Source organism: Muntiacus reevesi, chromosome X (assembly GCF_963930625.1).
Source record: "Muntiacus reevesi chromosome X, mMunRee1.1, whole genome shotgun sequence".
NCBI lineage: Eukaryota > Metazoa > Chordata > Mammalia > Artiodactyla > Cervidae > Muntiacus > Muntiacus reevesi.
In genome coordinates this window covers 69056150-69076237 of record NC_089271.1, presented here as the reverse complement: position 1 = coordinate 69076237, position 20088 = coordinate 69056150, and the positions used below count along the sequence as shown (strand labels likewise).

The 20088-nt window shown below is 38.0% G+C and overlaps 1 protein-coding gene across 10 annotated transcripts in view; it reads left to right on the top strand.

Annotated features, from left to right (window-relative positions):
* Positions 1 to 20088, top strand: part of ATRX (ATRX chromatin remodeler) — a 269851-nt gene that overhangs the window by 236859 nt on the left and 12904 nt on the right. The gene's annotated exons all lie outside the window — the stretch shown is intronic.

Below are 20088 nucleotides of genomic sequence, written 5' to 3'. Positions count from 1 at the left end.
AAAGTCTTTTCTGTACATCTGTGTCTCTTTTTCTGTTTTGCATATTGGGTTATTGTTACCATCTTTCTAAATTCCATATATATGCATTAGTATACTGTATTGGTGTTTATCTTTCTGGGTTACTTCACTCTGTATAATGGACTCCAGTTTCATCCATCTCATTAGAGCTGATTCAAATGAATTCTTTTTAATGGCTGAGTAATATTCCATCGTGTATATGTACGACAACTTCCTTATCCATTCATCTGCTGATGGGCATCTAGGTTGCTTCCATGTCCTGGCAGTTATAAACAGTGCTGTGATAACACTGGGGTGCACTTGTCTCTTTCAGATCTAGTTTCCTCGGTGTGTATGCCCAAGAGTGGGATTGCTGGTTCATATGGCAGTTCTATTTCCAGTTTTTTAAGAAATCTCCACACTGTTCTCCATAGCAGCTGTACTAGTTTGCATTCCCACCAGCAGTGTAAGAGGGTTCCCTTTTCTCCACACCCTCTCCAGCATTTATTGCTTGTAGACTTTTGGATAACAGCCATCCTGACAGGCGTGTAATGGTACCTCGTTGTGGCTTTGATTTGCATTTCTCTGATAATGAGTGATGTTGAGCATCTTTTCATCTGTTTGTTAGCCATCTGTATGTCTTCTTTGGAGAAATGTCTGTTTAGTTCTTTGGCCCATTTTTTGATTGGGTCATTTATTTTTCTGGAATTGAGCTGCAGGAGTTGCTTGTATATTTTTGAGATTAATTCTTTGTTGCTTCATTTGCTATTATTTTCTCCCATTCTGAGGGCTGTCTTTTCACCTTGCTTATAGTTTCCTTTGTTGTGCAAAAGCTTTTAAGTTTAATTAGGTCCCATCTGTTTATTTTTGCTTTTATTTCCAATATTTAAATTTTTATTTAAATATTTCCAATATGTAAATTATATTAGGGGAAAGTACATTTCCTGATGATAAACTTATAAATTATATAGATATCAGAGATTAAAATTCTTAATTAAGGTCATATTTCATATTACGCTTCAGTGGGTATACAGCCTAAGCTCTGTACCCTTTATTAAGAAAACAAAAGACAGTAAAACTGGCATGGAAATTTTTTTGCACTTTCCTTTTCCAGCATTTACTACTTATGTCTTTTTAAATATGAACTGCATGTTGATAATTATAGGGAAAATAAAATGGGGATTTAAAGTAAAGTACTGAAAGTGAGGCTTTACTTCCTCTACGCTGGTGTTATATACAATTTTCTCCCTTTGTCTTTAGTCCTTTATTCAAGTTTTAATACCTCAAAGCATAGTTTGCTGAACAGAGATGTTTTTGTGTAGTTTTATCAGCCAGCAGATGGTAATATAAGGTTTTGCCTTAGTCATTCCTAACATTAGAGAGAAATATACTCCATTAAAATAATTTGATATGAAGTATAAAATAGCTAATTTACTGATTTCAGGAACTTGCTTGCATTTACCCTTTGAGAATAAAGGTTCAAAAGGACCCATTTAATTGTAGAGCAAGTGTTAGTAACCTGTAGCATATTAACCACATGTTGGCATGTGAATGCAGTTTTTGTTGACATGTACCTCTATGGGATCTTCCCAGGTGGCACTAGTGGTAGAGAAGCCACCTGCCAATGCAGGAGACATAATGAGATGCAGGTTTGATCCCTGGGTGGGGAAGAGCCCCTGGAGGAGTGCATCATGGCAACCCACTCCAGTGTTCTCGCCTGGAGAATCCCATGGACAGAGGAGCCTTGTGGGCTACAGTCCATAGGTTTGCAACGAGTCAGACACAACTGAAGCAACTTAGCATGCATGCACATACCTCTAAGGAGCCATGTTCATAATTAGCATATATATGAGGTTTGATGTCATTATCAAACTTTGCTGCCTCTTTGATCACAAGTGTAGTATGTTTATTATTTAATACAGCAAATTTTAATATTTTTTCTATATTTGTATTTACTGGCATAAAATTATTATTCATCTGCATAAGAACAGACCACCAAAAATCATAATAAACTATAGAAAAATTGTTGTAATTTTACCATTTCTTTGTAGGCTGTAAGAGTCTCCTACTCAGTGTTTGCTGGGATAGTTGATGCCCAGTAAAAAGAGCAAACGGTTTAAGCCCTGTCCCTTTTGCAAGTAATATGCCAATCACCCTTTTTGGGTGTAATTTTAGGCAAGCTGCATGTTTTCCAAGCCCTGCTTCCCTTAAGAAAGTAAGAAAGTAGTAGTACATGCCTCACAGAAGAGATAATCCATGTAAAGCCCTCTGCCTAGCACATAGTAAGTGCTCAAATGTTAGCTGCTATTTTTGTTTCTATAATTGTCATTAATAATGTCATTATACTGGTTCATTTTTCTGAAACAAGTATAAATGTAAATTATTGGAATTTTAGAGGAGTCATATGAGATTTTGATCTTTAGAAGATTTAGCTTGACATATGACAGATCAGTAGAAGACTAAGAGGAGACTAAGAAGAGAGCAGAGACAGTAATCTCAGCTAGGCTGCAGAAGAGATGAGTATTTGACGCTTTAACTCTCCTAGAGATCAGTTATAATCAAGAAGAGATTATATGATAATATTTAATTACTAAACACTGATAATCACTTCCCATGATGTTATTCATGCATTTGACTACAAACTATTACTCTATCACTCAAGGATTTTTCCCCCTATATAATACATACAACTTTAAAGGAATTGTCTACTTTATAGCCAGCTGTGATACCAGTGTAGTAGTAATTTTTAAAAATGAAGGGATGTTTCTAGTATTCTTTTATTAATACAAACTGCAAAATAAATACATGTTTATAGACTGATCTTTTTAAAAAAGAAAAAACAGTGCTGCCTTGTGTCTTACTTTGATTGTATCACTTTATAACACAAGAAAAACTTAAGGAGCCAAAGTCAACCAGCATTTTAGGGGAAACATTTGGATTAAAGAGATCATGATACCAATGGTGTCTCTAAATGGCAACCTCCCTCTAGCAAGCTGTCTTACAAATCACTGCTAATGGAAACATCAACAACTTACTGGCACAGTTGAGGGTGGAATGTGAGGGTAGGGATTGGGGGCAAACTTTCAGAAATGTCTCCTTTTGAAGCACTAGAAATACCTACCACTATGGATCATGGAAATTCTGAAATTGAAAATACCAGGTTTGTATTTAGTAAATGTGAATTAAGTGGCATAACCTCTTTGGATTTATATACACGTTAAAAGATACATCTGTTCTTTCCAGGTTATGTGCTTCTTACTAGCTTATGTGGACAGGAATTGTATCATTGTATCTTTATCACTGTATCCCCAGTACCTAGCATAATACCTAGCATACAGCATGTATTCAATAAAAGTGTGACAATGAATAAATACATTTTTGTCCTAAAAGTAAGCTAAGGCAATGGTTGACATGCCTTGAACTAACCTGCATCAGAATCGCCTGACAGCTTGATAAAAATGCAGATTCCTGGCTTATCCAAGACTGACTGAATCAGGGACTTCCCTGGTGGTCCAGTGGTTAAGACTCTGTACTTCCACTGTAGGGGTACAGGTTCAGTCCCTGGTGGGTGAACTATAATCCCACCTGCCATGTGACACATGTCTCCCTAACCACACCATCACCACAAAAAAGCCAGTGGTCAGACGTCCCTGGTAATACAGTGAATAAGAATCTGCCTTGCAATTCAGGTGACACTGGTTGGATCCCTGGTCGGGAAGATTACACATGCCTCAGGCAACTAGGCCCATGTGCTCTAGGGCCATGAGCCAAAACTACTGAAGCCTGTGTGCCTATGGCCTGTGCTCTGCAACAAGAGAAGCCATTGCAATGAGAAGCCCGTGCACCACAGCTAGAGAGTAGCCCAGGCTTACCACAACTAGAGAAAAGCCCACAGGCAGGCAGTGGCTAATGCAACCAAAAATAAATACTTTGTTTTTTAAGTCAATGATGAAGACTTACTAAATCAATTTCTGAGTGTTGGACCTGTATTTTTAACAAGGTCCACTGCTGTTGTGAGTACAAGGTATACAGGAGTATGGTTCACCTAGTTATTATCAGCTAAACTTAAGAATAATAAAGAACAGTAGCAAATGTTTATTTGAGTGTTTTTTATGCCAAGTACTACATTTAATAAAAATTTCACTTTTATTATTGCTTCCAGTGTCAACTAAACATGGGAATTTTGAAAATAGGTTGAGCACAATTTTTACGTAAATCATCAAAAACAAAGGCATTTTAATCTGACAGCTGGCATTTTTAAAAGGCATTCCTTCCCCTCCTACCGACTAAGGAAAAAGTCCTTCCACTACCAGATCAGGGGCAGTGTTTCTGAACTTGCGACATTTGCCCTTAATTTAGTTAAAAGTGAGAACAAATTAATTCACGGTTCCTTAATTCCAAACAAGGATGTGAAGCAGGCTGGTGACTATTTAATGCCTAGATCTAGGTTGGAATTTTTAAAAAATAGGCAGAAGGTGGGTGTGTGTGCATCTAATCTGTCTTAAAGAGCCTGAGTTACTCCTAGCTTTCAGAAATTATGAAAGAAGTAAGTGAAAACAGAGTTTAAACCCTCTATTCATAGGATAAGAGCAGGGAGGGAGGAAGCTGACTTTCATTCACTTTCCCAAAATGTATTCTGTACTTATTATGTACCAGGCACTGTTCAACATCCTGGGGCTACAGCAACACATAAAGCAGACAAAAAGCCCTGCTTTTATGAAGCTTCAATTGCAGTGTGAGTGGGGAGAGACAGATGATAAAGAAGGTATTAATAAATGCATATGGAGAAGGAAATGGCAGCCCACTCCAGTATTCATGCCTGGAGAATCCCGAGGACAGAGGAGCCTGGCAGGCTACAGTCCATGGGGTCCCAAGAGTCGGACACGACTTAGTGTCTAAACCACCACCAATAAATACATAAAATCTAAAGTATGATAGTGATCAATGCTATGAGAAGAAAAATAGGCACATGGTTCTGAAATGTGTATATTTGAGTGTATGTCAGAGTTTTTCTTTTTTATTGAAGTATAGTTGATTTACAATATTGTATTAGTTTCAGGTGCACAGAGTAGTGATTGAGATATATATATATACACACACACAGACACACACACATATATATGCACACAAGCACATACATATACATATTCCTTTTCAGATTTTTTCCCTTGCAGGGTAGATTATTATAAGATATTGAGTATAGTTCCCTGTGATATACAGTAGATCCTTGTTGGTTACCTATTATGTGTATATGTTAAACCCAGTCTCCTAATTTATCCCTTCCCCAGTCCCCCTTTCCACTTTGGTAAACATAAGTTTGTTTTTTAAGCCTTTGAGTCTCTTTCTGTTTTGTAAATAAGTTCATTTATATCATTTTTTTTAGATTCCACAAATAAGTGATATATATTTGTCTTTCTCTGCCTGGTTTAGTTCACTTAGTATAATCTCTAGCTCCTTTCATGTTGCTGCAAATGGCATTACTTCATTCTTTTTATGGCTGAATAATATTCCTCTGTGTGTGTGTGTGTGTGTGTGTGTGTGTGACATCTTTATCCATTCATCTGTCAGTGAATGTTTAGGTTGCTTCCATGTCCTGGCTATTGTAAACAGTGCTGCCGTGAACATTAGGGTGTGTATATCTTTTCGAATTATGGTTTTCTCTGGATATATGCCCATGATTTTCTCTTGATATATGCCCAGGAGTGGAATTGCAGGATCATATGACAGCTCCATTTTTAGCTTTTTAAGGAATATCCATACTGTTCTTCATAGGAACTGTACCAGTTTACATTCCCATCAACAGTATAGGAAAGTTTCTTTTTCTCCACACCCTCTCCAGGATTTATTGTTTGTGCATTCTTTGATGATAGCCATTCTGACCAGTGTTAGGTGACACCTCACTGTAATTCTGATTTGCATTTTTCTAGTAATTAGCAGTGTTGAGCATCTTTTCATGTGCTTTTTGGCTATCTATACGTCTTCTTTGGAGAAATGTTTATTTAGACCTTTTGCTTATTTTTTGATTGGGTTGTTTGTTTTTTTGATGTTGAGCTATATAAGCTGTTAATATATTTTGGAGATTAATACCTTGTCAGTTGCATCGTTTGCAAGTATTTTCATTTTGTATGTCGTCTTTTCATTTTGTTTATGGTTTCCTTTGCTGTGCAAAAGCTTCTAAGTTTAATTAGGTCCCATTTGTTTATTTTCATTCTTATTTCCATTGCTCTCAGAGGTGAATCCAAAAAGATATTGCTGTGATTTCTATCAGAGTGTCCTGCCTGCATTTTCCTCTAGGAGTTTTATAGCATCTGGTCTTAACATTTAAGCCATTAATCCATTTTGAGTGCATTGTGCATGGTGTTAGAGAATGTTCTAATTTCATTCTTTAAACACGTAGTTGTCCCGTTTTCCAGCAGCGAGGTACGGTATTAAGGGCTTTACTAGCATTGAATTCTTAAAGCCATCTTACAAAGCTGGTAGAGTTTATTTCTGTTTATAGGTGATGAAATTATGACAGAGAGAGGTGGTTTCACCTGGATTTGATCTCAGTGTAGTGACTCTAGACCCCATACCCTTTAAGTACCACACTCTGCTATGCTATATATGTTACATAAGTAAACTTGTGAAAACATAGTGAATTGGGGCACTCTACTTTGATAGGACATCACACTTTTTTTTCCTTCTTTTTTATATCCAGCTTTTTTTCCATTGAGATATGATTGATATATAACATTATTTTAGTTTCAGATGTACAACATACTGATTTGATATATGTGTATATTGCAGAATGATCACTGCAGTAAGTCTTGTTAACATCCATTATTGCACACAGTTAGACTTTTTGAAGAGAAGTTTTAAGATCTTCTCTCTTGCAACTTTCAAATATACAATACAGTATTATTAACTATGTCCTTTTATACACTTCATGAGGCTCTCACATCAAGTATAGTGGGGTGGTTTGCCATTCGCTCCTCCCATTGGATCACATTTTGCTAGAACTCTCCACCATGACTTGTTCATCTCCAGTGGCCCTACACCGTTCAGTTCAGGCTGTCACTCGTGTCCAACTCTTTGTGACCCCATGAACCACAGTACGCCAGGTCTCCCTGTCTGTCACCAACTGTCTGAGTCTACCAAAAAGCATGTCCATTGAGTCGGTGATGCCATCCAACCATCTCATCATCTGTCATCCCCTATTCCTCCTGCCCTCAACTTTTCCGAGCATCAGGGCCTTTTCAGATGGGTCAGCTCTTCGCATCAGGTGGCCAAAGTATTAGAGTTTCAGCTTCAACATCAGTCCTTCCAATGAACACCCAGGACTGATCTCCTTTAGGATGGACTGGTTGGATCTCCTTGCAGTCCAAGGGACTCTCAAGAGTCTTCTCCAACACCACAGTTCAAAAGATTCGATTCTTTGGCACTTAGCTTTCTTCACAGTCCAACTCTCACATCCATACATGAATACTGGAAAAACCATAGCCTTCACTAGACGGACTTTTGTTGGCAAAGTAATGTCTCTGTTTTTTAATATGCTGTCTAGGTTGGTCATAACTTTCCTCCAAGGAATAAGTGTCTTTTAATTTCATGGCTGCAGTCACCATCTGCAGTGATACTGGAGCCCAGAAAAATAAGGTCAGCCACTGTTTCCACTTTTTTCCCATCTACTTGCCATGAAGTGAAGGGACCGGATGCCATGATCTTTGTTTTCTGAATGTTGAACTTTAAGCCAACTTTTTCCACTCTCCTCTTTCACTATCATCCAGGAGCTCTTTAGTTCTTCTTTCCTTTCTGCCATAAGGGTGGTATCATCTGCATATCTGAGGTTATTGATATTTCTCCCGGCAATCTTGATTCCAGCTTGTGCTTCCTCCAGCCCAGCATTTCTCATGATGTACTCTGCATATAAGTTACATAAGCAGGGTGACAATAGTACAGCCTTGACGTACTCCTTTTCCTATTTGGAACCAGTCTGTTGTCCCATGTCCAGTTCTAACTGTTGCTTCCTGACCTGCATACAGGTTTCTCAAGAGGCAGGTCAGGTGGTCTGGTATTCCCATCTCCTTCAGAATTTTCCAATTTATTGTGATCCACAGTCAAAGGCTTTGGCATAGTCAATAAAGCAGAAATAGATGTTTTTCTGGAACTCTCTTCCTTTTTCTATGATCCAGCACATGTTGACTATTTGATCTCTGGTTCCTCTGCCTTTTCTAAAACCAGCTTGAACATCTGGAAGTTCACGGTTCGTGTATTGCTGAAGCCTGGCTTGGAGAATTTTGAGCATTACTTTACTAGCATGTGAGATGAGTGCAATTGTGTGGTAGTTTGAGCATTCTTTGGGATTGCCTTTCTTTGGGATTGGAATGAAAACTGACCTTTTCCAGTCCTGTGGCCACTGCTGAGTTTTCCAAATTTGCTGGCATATTGACTGCAGCCCTTTCACAGCATCATCTTGCAGGATTTGAAATAGCTCAACTGGAATTCTATCACCTCCACTAGCTTTGTTTGTAGTGATGCTTCCTAAGGCCCACTTGACTTTACATTCCAGGATGTCTGGCTCTAGGTGAGTCTGAGTGATCACACCATCGTGATTATCTGAGTTGTGAAGATCTTTTTTGTACAGTTCTCTATATTCTTGCCACCTCTTCTTAATATCTTCTGCTTCTGTTAGGTCCATACCGTTTCTGTCCCTTATCGCGCCCATCTTTGCATGAAATGTTCCCTTGGTATCTCTAATTTTCTTGAAGAGATCTCTGGTCTTTCCCATTCTGTTGTTTTCCTCAGTTTCTTTGCAGTGATCACTGAGGAAGGCTTTCTTATCTCTCCTTGCTGTTCTTTGGAACTCTGCATTCAAATGGGTATGTCATTCCTTTTCTCCTTTGCTTTTGGCTTCTCTTCTTTTCACAACTATTTGTAAGGCCTCCTCAGACAGCCATTTTGCTTTTTTTCATTTCTTTTTCTTGGGGATGGTCTTGATTCCTGTCTCCTGTACGCTGTCACGAACCTCCGTCAATAGTTCATCAGGAACTCTATCAATCAGATCTAGTCCCTTAAATCTATTTCTCAGTTCAGTTCAGTCGCTCAGTCGTGTCCAATTGTTTGCGACCCCATGAATCGTAACACGCCAGGCCTCCCTGTCCATCACCAAATCACAGAGTCTACCCAAACCCATATCCATCGAGTCGGTGATGCCATCTAGCCATCTCATCCTCTGTTGTCCCCTTCTCCTCCTCCCCCAATCCCTCCCAGCATCAGGGTCTTTTCCAATGAGTCAACTCTTTGCATCAGCTGGCCAAAGTACTGGAGTTTCAGCCTCAGCATCAGTCCTTCCAATGAATACCCGAAACTGATCTCCTTTAGGATGGACTGGTTGGATCTCCTTGTAGTTCAAGGGACTCTCAAGAGTCTTCTCCAACACCACAATTCAAAACCATCAATTCTTCAGTGCTCAGCTTTCTTCACTGTCCAACTCTCACATGCAGACATGACCACTGGAAAAACCATAGCCTTCACTAGACGGACCTTTGTTGGGAAAGTAATGTCTCTGCTTTTAAATATGCTATCCAGGTTGGTCATAACTTTCCTTTCAAGGAGTAAGCGTCTTTTAATTTCTTGGGTGCAGTCACCATCTGCAGTGGTTGGAGCCCAAGAAAATAAAGTCTGACACTGTTTCCCCATCTATATCCCATGAAGTGATGGGACCAGATGCCATGATATTAGTTTTCTGAATGTTGAGCTTTAAGCCAACTTTTTCGCTCTCCACCTTCAGTTTCATCAAGAGGCTCTTTAGTTCTTCTTCACTTTCTGCCATGAGGGTGGTGTCGTCTGCATATCTGAGGTTATTGATATTTCTCCCGGCAATCTTGATTCCAGCTTGTGCTTCTTCCAGCCAGTGTTTCTCATGATGTACGCTGCATATAAGTTAAATAAGCAGGGTGCCAATATACGGCCTTGATGTACTCCTTTTCCTATTTAGAACCAGTCTTTGTTCCGTGTCCAGTTTTACCTGTTGCTTCCTGACCTGCATACAGGTTTCTCAAGAGGCAGATCAGGTGGTCTGGTATTCCCATATCTCTTTCAGAATTTTCCAGTTTATTGTGATCCACACAGTCAAAGGCTTTGGCATAGTCAATAAAGCAGAAATAGATGTTTTTCTAGAACTCTCTTGCTTTTTCTATGATCCAGCACATGTTGACTATGTGATCTCTGGTTCCTCTGCTTTTCTAAAACCAACTTGAACATCTGGAAGTTCAGGGTTCACGTATTCCTGAAGCCAGGCTTGGAGAATTTTGAGCATTACTTTACTAGCATGTGAGATAAGTGCAATTGTGTGGTAGTTCGAGCATTCTTTGGCATTGCCTTTCTTTGGGATTGGAATGAAAACTGACCTTTTCCAGTCCTGTAGTCACTGCTGAGTTTTCCAAATTTGCTGGCATATTGACTGCACCACTTTCACAGCATCGTCTTGTAGGATTTGAAATAGTTCAACTGGAATTCCATCACCTCCACTAACTTTGTTTGTAGTGATGCTTCCTAAGGCCCACTTGACTTTACATTCCAGGATGTCTGGCTCTAGGTGAGTCTGAGTGATCACACCATCATGATTATTTGGGTCATGAAGAACTTTTTTGTACCATTCTGTGTATTCTTGCCACCTCTTCTTAATATCTTCTGCTTCTGTTAGGTCCATACCATTTCTGTCCTTTATCGAGCCCATCTTTGCATGAAATATTCCCTTGGTATCTCTAATTTTCTTGAGGAGATCTCTAGTCTTTCCCATTCTTTTGTTTTTCTCTGTTTCTTTGCATTGATTGCTGAGGAAGGCTTTCTTATCTCTCCTTGCTGTTCTTTGGAACTCTGCATTCAAATAGAAATATCTTTCCTTTTCCCCTTTGCTTTTCACTTCTCTTCTTTTCACAGCTGTTTGTAAGACCTCCGCATATAGCCATTTTACTTTTTTGCGTTTCTTTTTCTTGGGGATCGTCTTGATCCCTGTCTCCTGTGCAATGTCAGGAACCTCCGTCCATAGTTCATCAGGCACTCTGTCTATCAGATCTAGTGTCTTAAATGTTTTTCTCACTTCCACTGTATAATTATACGGGATTGGATTTAGGTCATACCTAAATGGTCTAGTGGTTTTTCCCACTTTTTTCAATTTCATTCAAATTTGGCAAGAAAGAGTTCATGATCTGAGCCAGTGTCAGCTCCTGGTCTTGTTTTTGCTGACTCCTTAGAGCTTCTCCATCTTTAGCTGCAAAGAATATAATCAATCTGAGTTCGGTGTTTACTATCTCTTGATGTCCATGTGTAGAGTTTTCTCTTGTGTTGTTGGAAGAGGGTGTTTGCTATGACCAGTGTGTTCTCTTGGCAGAACTCTATTAGCCTTTGCCCTGCTTCATTCTGTACTCCAAGGCCAAATTTGCCCGTTAGTCCAGGTATTTCTTGACTTTCTACTTTTGCATTCCAATCCCGTATAATGAAAAGGACATCTTTTTTGGGTGTTAGTTTTAGAAGCACTTGTAGACAGCATGGCCCATTGTTTCGTTGAGTTATGCAAGCCCCTTCGCCACGACAAGGCCGTGATCTTGATATTAATAGAGCTAGAGGATGAGATAGAATTTCAGTAGAGCTATTCAAAACCCTAAAGGATGATCCTATCAAGGTGTTGCATTTAGTATGTCTGCAAATCTCGAAGACCCAGCTGTGGTCACAGGACTGGAAAAGATCAATCCTTATCCCAGTTTCCAAGAAGGGTAATACTAAAGACTGTGCTAACCATCAGACAGTTGCACTCATCTCCCATGCTAGTAAGATCATGCTTAAAAGCTTGTACGCTAGGCTTTAGCATTCATTATATGAACCAAGAAATTCCAGATGTTCAAACTGGGTTTAGAAAAGGAAGAGGAACCAGACATCAAATTGCCAACATTTGCTGGATCATCGAGAAAGCAAGGGAATTCCAGAAAAAACATCTGCCTGTCCTTCATCAACTACCCTAAAGTCTTTGACTCTGTTGATCATAACATACTGTGGAAGGCTCTTAAACAGATGGGAATTCCAGACCATCTTACCTCTCTCCGGAGAAACCTGTATGAGATTCAAGAAGAAGCAGTTAAAATCCTGTATGGGGCAACTGATTGATTCAAGATTGAGAAAGGTATACAACAGGGCTGTCTGCTGTCACTCTGTTTGTTTAACCTATATGCTGAGCACATCATGAGAAATGCAGGGCTGGATGATTTACAAGCTAGAATCAAGATAGGTGGGAGAAAAATCAACAACCTCAGACATGCAGATGATACCACTCTAATGGCAGAAAGGAAAGAGGAATTAAAGAGCCTCTTGATTAGGTTGAAGGAGGAACGTGAAAGAGCTGGCTTAAAACTAAGTATTAAAAAAACTAAGATCATGGCATCTGACCCCATTACTTCATGGCAAATAGAAGGGGAAAGGTGGAAGTAGTGACATATTTCCTCTTCTTGGGCTCTAAAATCACTGCAAATGGTGACTGCAGCCCTGAAATAAGAACACAATTGTTTCTTGGCAGGAAAGGCATGACAAACCTAGACAGTATGTTGAAAAGCAAAGACATTACTCTGCCAAAGAAAGTCGGTGTAGTCAAGGCTATGGTCTTTTCAGTGGTCACGTATGGTTGTGAGAGCTGGGCCATAAAGAAGGCAGAATGCCAAAGAATTGATGCCTTCGAACTGTGGTGCTGGAGAAGACTCCTGAGAGTCCCTTGGACAGCAAGGAGGTCAAACTAGTCAATCTTAAGGGAAGTCAACCCTGAATATTCGTTGGAAAGACTGATGTTGAACCTGAAGCTCCAGCATTTTGGTAATATGATGTGAATAGCTGACTCATTGGAAAAGTTCTTGATGCTGGGGAGACTGAAGACAGAAGAAGAAGAGGACATCAGATGATGAGATGGCTGGATGGCATCACCGATCAATGCACATGAACTTGGGCACACTTTGGGAGATGGTGAGGGACAGGGAGGCCTGGCATGCTGCAGTCTGTGGGGTTGCAAAGAGTCAGACACCACTGGGCCACTGAACAACAGCAGCAAGATTGTTAACTGTGGCCAATACACTGTACATACAGTATATCACCAGAACTCACTCAGCTTATAAGTGTAAATTTGTACCCTTTGGCAAACATCTCTCCATTTCACATACACTTCAGCTTCTTGTAGCCATCACTCTACTCTGTTTCTATAATTTCAGCTTTTTTATATTCCACATATAAGTGAGGTTGTACAATATTTTTCTTTCTCAGTATGACTTATTTCACTTAGCATAATGACTTATCCATCCATCCATCTTGTTACCAATGGCAGGATTTCCTCTTTTTTTTGTTCAGTAATATTCAATTGTGTGCACCATTGTATGTACCCATTTTCTTCATTCATTCATTCATGGATTATACGTAGGTTGTTTCCATGTCTTGGCTGTTATAAGCAATGCTGCATTAAAGTTGGATTTGCAAATATCTTTTTGAGTTAGTATTTTAGTTTTCTTTGGATAAATACCCAGGAGTGGAATTGCTGGATCGTATATATGGTAGTTTTATTTTTAGTTTTTTCAGGACACTCCATACTGTTATCCACAGTGGTTGCACCAATTTACTTCCCACCAACAGTGCATTCCCTTTTCTCTACTTCTTCACCTTTCTTCTTAATCTATACTGTGAGTTTATGGAAAGGCATTTGCAGTGTTATAGAGGTGTGTAATATTGGAGAGTCTAGATTTTATCTTTTAGTTATTGCAAAATCCTAAAGTGGCACAGCTAATGCTAGTCCTCCTTAATTATCTTTGATGCCGAATATATTGATCTTCAGTTGAGGGCAAGAGGTCTCAGGCAAGACTGAGGTTTGAATCTTGACCATATCAAGTTACTTGACTTCTCTGTGCCTCATTTTCTTGATCTGTCATTCTGGGAAATTAGTATCCATTATAATAAAAAACTCATTCTCTCCATTTTTATTTGCATCTCCTTCTGAGACTGTTATTACGCTTTTAGCTTCCATATCTTTTAGCTTTTCTTTTGCATTTCCTATTTCTTTATCCTTTCCTGCTTTCTTCTGGGAAAGTGTCTCAGTATGATCTCCTAGCTAAGTTAGTCTTTAGCTGTACTTCTGCTACTTAAACTATCCATTGAGTTATTTATTTCAATGATTATTTTTTACCTGAAATACTTCATTTTTGACACTTTTAAGATATGTTTCATTTGAATTTCATATTGCTAATATCTTCCCTTGTTTCCTTAAGTGCACCTATCATGCTTACTCTGAATTATTTTTTCAATAACTCTGCCTCAGGTGGCATATGATACCCATTTTGTCACCCTAGTTATGTTGTACACACATGTGTATCTCTCTAAGTTCCTGGACTATATGTTTCATTTTACCTTCTGTAGTTTTTTCTGCAGGTTGATTATCAGGAAGGGAACCAGCACCCCAAGATGAATTATGACCTTAGAAATCTCATCAGTAATAAAGGGGTTAAAACTAGTGTGTACTTCATAGAGTTATTATGACTAATTAGATAATTCATATGAAGTTCTTAGAACAGCATCATCATGCACTTATGCATTCGGTTTAGGTTTTTAAAACATCTGTAGAGAGGTAACTTGGATTCAGACTCCATCTTAAGGAAACTGATTTGCTAAAATAGAGAGCTAACTAGGACTAAAATGCATACAGACCCATCTTTTCAACTTTGATCTGTACCAGAGTTCTGCCATATAGTCTACTATTTCCCTTATCACAGAGAAAATATGTTTAAAAAGTTAATTAAAAATTATTCCTATTGTGAAATTTTCAAACCAGAAAAGTGTAATGTGTACCCATATACCCATCACCTAGATTTAATTGTTAATATTTCACCACATGTGCCTCTATTTTTCTAAAATACTTTAAATTATAAGAATATATTTTGGTTGTAAATATTTTAGTATAAATCTAAATTATAATCACAATACCATAAAATTAATCATTCTTAATTTCCTAGCATCATCAAATGCCACATCCATATTAATATTCAGATTAACCCACTTGTCTTAAAAATGTTTGTTACAATTTCTTTGTTCAAATCAGGATCCATTCAAGGTGTACAGCACTTGTTGTGGTGTCTCTCTATATATTTCTTTAATTTAGTGTAGTCACCTTCCCTCCCGTCATTCTGGATTTATTTCCTAATGGTGAATTTGAATTTCTATATCTTATATATTCTGCAAACTGAAAATTAGATCCAAAAGTTTGATTAGATTCATGGCAGATATTTTCTGGCAAGAATGTTTCATAGATGCTGTGTAAAATGAGATTAGTATTCTTTAAGAAAAAGATACAGCAAGTTATGGGGAAAGGGAAGTAATACATATCAAGTGCTTGTGCTATGTTCCTTTTAAAAACATAATCTCTTTTAATCCTTACCATAATCCTATGAGTTACAGGTGGTATTACCCCTTTGTAGTAAGGGAATTGGTTCTGAGAGATTACCCAGTTATTAAGGAGCAAAGTTAGAATTCCAAAAGAGGTTTCTTAGAAAACTAAGATGGAACTACCAGATGACCCAGCAATTATACTTTTGGGTATATATCCCTAAAAATGAAAATAGTAATTCAAAAATATATGTGTACCCCAGTATTCATAGCAGCATTACTTACAATAACCAAGATATGGAAGCAACCTAAGTGTTTATCAACAAGATGTGGTAAATTATATATACAATGGAATACTGCTCAGGCATAAAAAATGAAGTTTTGCCATTTGCAATAACATGGATGCACTTGAAAGCTATTTTGCTTAGTGTAATAAGTCAGCCAGAGAAAGAGAAACACTGTAGGATGTCACTTATATGTGGAATCTAAAAATACACCAAGCTAGTGAATATAACAAAAAAGAAACAGACTCACAGATGTAGAAAATGAACTAGTGGTTACAAGGGAGGAGGAGCAAGATAAGGGTAGGGGATTAAGAGGTACAAACTATTATGTATAAAATAAATAAGTTACAAGGATATATTGTATAGCATAGGGAATATAGACAGTATTTTATCATTATAAATGGAGTATAACCTTTAAAAATTGTGAATCACTATGTTGCACACTTGAAACATATATAATATTGTGTATCAGCTATACCACAATAATAATAATGAAATTAAAATTCTTTTAAAGAGAGAAGGGAAAAAATTCAACAAGGTACTTTAAATAAGCATAAGAAATTTTACTAACAAATCACTTGCTCTTTGTGCTTCAGTCTCTGGTAAAATAAGAGCAATAAGTTGATTTGATCCTCAAATAAATTGCTTTGGCTTATTATGCTTTCATTTTAGGTAATGAGAGGTATCCTTTAAGCGTCAGCTAAAATTTATTTACATATGTATGTTCTTAGAACAGGTAATAACTTACTGGTCCTTCTATATACTCACTCTTTTTTTTTTTTCTGGTCCTTCTATGACAGCCATATATCTAGAATTTTCTAGGACAATTCTGACATCAGATAATTTGTCTTGTTGATTTTGTCCAATGAATTTTTCATTAGAAAGACTTGGTTAAGGTGTAACAACTACTCTCTGTGTGTGGGAATACATTGTTAGTTTTTTAAATTGAGAGTCTGCTTTAGACCTTTAGAAAAGGTGTTGAAAATAAGAGAAAGTGGTAAATAAAACCTGATAAGAGTCTTCTTGATCTCAGTTAACTGACCAAGAAAAAAATATTAAAATCTTAGTTCCTCAGACACATTAGTCACATTTCAAGTGCTCAGAGGCTACATGTGACTAGTGGCTACCAAATCAGACAATGCAGACACAGCACATTCCATCATTGCCCAGAATGCTGTTGGAGCAGTACTGTAGACCCTGTGATCTTTACTACTACATATGAAGCCTCCCAACTGACAAAGTTATATAACTCTGTGTGTGTGTAGACACACGCACAACACACACATATATGTTGTTGTTTAGTTGCTGGGTCATGTCTGACACTTTTGCGACCCCATGGACTGTAGCCCACCAGGCTCCTCTGTCCATGGGTTTTTCCAGGCAAGAATACTGGAATGGGTTGCCATTTCCTTCTTCAGGGGATCTTGCTGACCCAGGAATTGAACTTGTGTCTCCTGCATTGCAGATAGTTTCTTTACCACTATTCTGCCATTAAACTTTCCTCTAAAATTAAAAAGGCTGTCTTTTTTTTTTATCAAATCAGTTGATTCCTGCAAAATTATACTGATGTTTATACATAAAATTGTTGTAGAGAGAAACATGGTAAGCAAGCTATATGTCCTCTCAGTTTTTTTTTTTTTCATTTTTATTTAGAGTTCAAAAGGATATAACTAACATGTTGGCATGACAGTGATTGTGAATTACTATAGATACTTGAGTGCCACAGTATTTTAATATCCTAAAATATGTTATTGAGGTTGATTGGTTCAAATGTGTCTTGTAACACTTCCAGGAATAGGGACAGTGGAAAACTGAAACTAATACTTATAGGGGAATTAAGTAGGTAAATGTCTCTTCATTTACTGAGGTTTTCATGACTGAGTTTTTTATATCAAATTTATCACTTTAAAACCTTAAAAGGAGTATAAATTGTGGGAGAGATTTGATCAGAATAAGAATCACTAGTTGATCTTATATCATTTTTTAAACCATTTTAACTTTTACATTTTAATGTTTTCTTTCTTTAAATGTAATTTGAACTGCCAAAAAAGCTACTTTCCCTTCTATTTTCATATACCTGTTATAGCACACCTATGGTTGAGTTAGAGGATGTAACACTGTTAATAAACTAAAGAAATAATGTGAACTCCAGATTGTATAACATAAGAATTGAGTTCCAATTCAGGCTTTTCTTGGAAAGCTACAACCTCTAGAAAGTCACTACAGTCATATAAAAATATAGAATGGCACTCTTTACCTCACAGTGAATGGCATATGTCATGTATAAGAATTGTAATGGATAACCAATTTTTAAAGGTTAAATGCAGTGGCAGCCCACTCCAGTACTCTTGCCTGGAAAATCCCATGGCTGGAGGAACCTGGTAGGCTGCAGTCCATGGAGTCACTAAGAGTTGGACACAACTGAGCGACTTCACTTTCACTTTTCACTTTCATGCATTGGAGAAGGAAATGGCAACCCACTCCAGTGTTCTTGCCTAGAGAATCCCAGGGATGGGGGAGCCTGGTGGGCTGCTGTCTATGGGGTCGCACAGAGTCAAACGTGACTGAAGTGACTTAACAGCCGCAGTATCTAGTTCTTTAAATGTTAAATTGAGTATCAAACATTCTTATCGAAGGAGATTCTAGCTTTTAATCTCCACCAGTTCAATCCCTGGGTTGGGAAGATCCCCTCGCGAAGGAAATTGCGAAACATTCCAGTATCCTTGCCTGGAGAATTCCATGTACAGAGGAGCCTGGTGGGCTACAGTCTGTGGCGTGGCAAAGAGTTGGGCTCAACTGAGCAACTAAAAAGGACAAGGAAGTGTCAGTTTGGCAGGTCTGCCTTTTCTTTCATTGAAAGTTACAAGTTCTACAGTTGTCACTATCTTATTCTTACCTACAGTTTGAGAATCTGGATTATATTTATAAATGCTCTTTGGCGAGGTTTATGTGCTCTTGACCTCAAATCTGATATGAGATGGTATGTGAACTTCATTTAGTAGCTCTCTAGTTATTTTCAAATATGTTGCATTTTTTTTCCCTTGGGTAGTTTGGGAAGGAATGGGCTTTAAATTTGAAAGTAGAAGCTTTTTTGACTAGAAATATTGAGTTTCTTTATTAAGAATCTAGACTTATTTAATAAAAGGAATTTTTTTCATAGCTTTTTTAGTGGGTCCTGTGGCATGTAAGTATTCTAGTGATATTTCTAGATATTGTAATACTCAAATTCAAAGTGATAGCAAGCGAAATATTTTGAAACATGGCAAACCCCTGCCCCCACCCCTAGGCAAAGCTTGATTGTTTTTTTAAATTTTTATTTTCAAGGTTGAATTTCATAATTAATTAAATGGAAATTTTTGTCAGCTTGCCAAATACTTTAAACTTCTAAGTAATTAACTTAAACTTGTAGTTTATCATTAATTTTCTTTTATTAATTGGACTAGTCATTTTAAAGCTCAAACTAATTTAGGTTGTTAGCTAGAATATAGACCATGGTTTTCCCAGCTTGTAAGTTTTTCACTTATTTAAGGAGAAACAAATTTTAGACAAAGAAAAGTAAAGGTACACATTTGGATATAATTTAAACCTCATTTTGATGACTGTTGGCTGAGTGATTATAGATTTTGCTCCAGTATTATTTTCAATAATAGTGTTACTATAGCAACTAATATAAATGTATGGTTTAAGGGGGAAATAATAAAAAAACCTCTCTCTGATCATATTGTATATTGGGATAAAATTTTTCTTTATTAGTTTTTATTACTTGCACTAGACTTTGCAAAATTTTTTTTCCCAAAGAAATACTCTGAGGATTCTGTTGCAGATATTTTTTGCCCTGTTCATTTCATCATCTATTTCTTGTGTTGACAGTATGCTGCAATTAATTTAAATGGGAAAGTTGTAGAAACAGTTTGTATCAGAAATCCTGTATCTTTTTTCTCTTTTTTTTTTCTTTAAAGAAAACAAGTTTTATTTTTTATAATCAGAACATTCTAATAAAAATATTATAATATTAGCTACCTTTACTTTCTGGGCTTTGACTCTGCACCAGACGTGCAGTGAAGCCCACGTACGTCAGCCCCGAGGCCTCCCGCGTCCCTGAGGTAGGTCTGAAGGAGCACCCCAGTGCCCCCAACCTTCCGGCCCGGCCGCCCCTCAACTCTCCCCTGCTCCTCCAGGGCGGGGCCCGATCGTGGTATAGGTGAACCTCCGCCTCCTCTCCCCGAGCTCCCAAGGCAGCCAGACGTGTCTCAGTTCAAACCCGCAGGTTGCATACAGCAGGCGACACAAGGGGGTGGGGGGTGGGGTGGGGACCACCCTGTGCTCTGAGCCTCTATCCTGCCAGCCGGCCGGGATGTGGTGGTTCAGCCCCTCAGCCAGCACCCCTTCACGGCCTCGGGGAGTGGGTAAAGCTTAAGAAAACTCACTG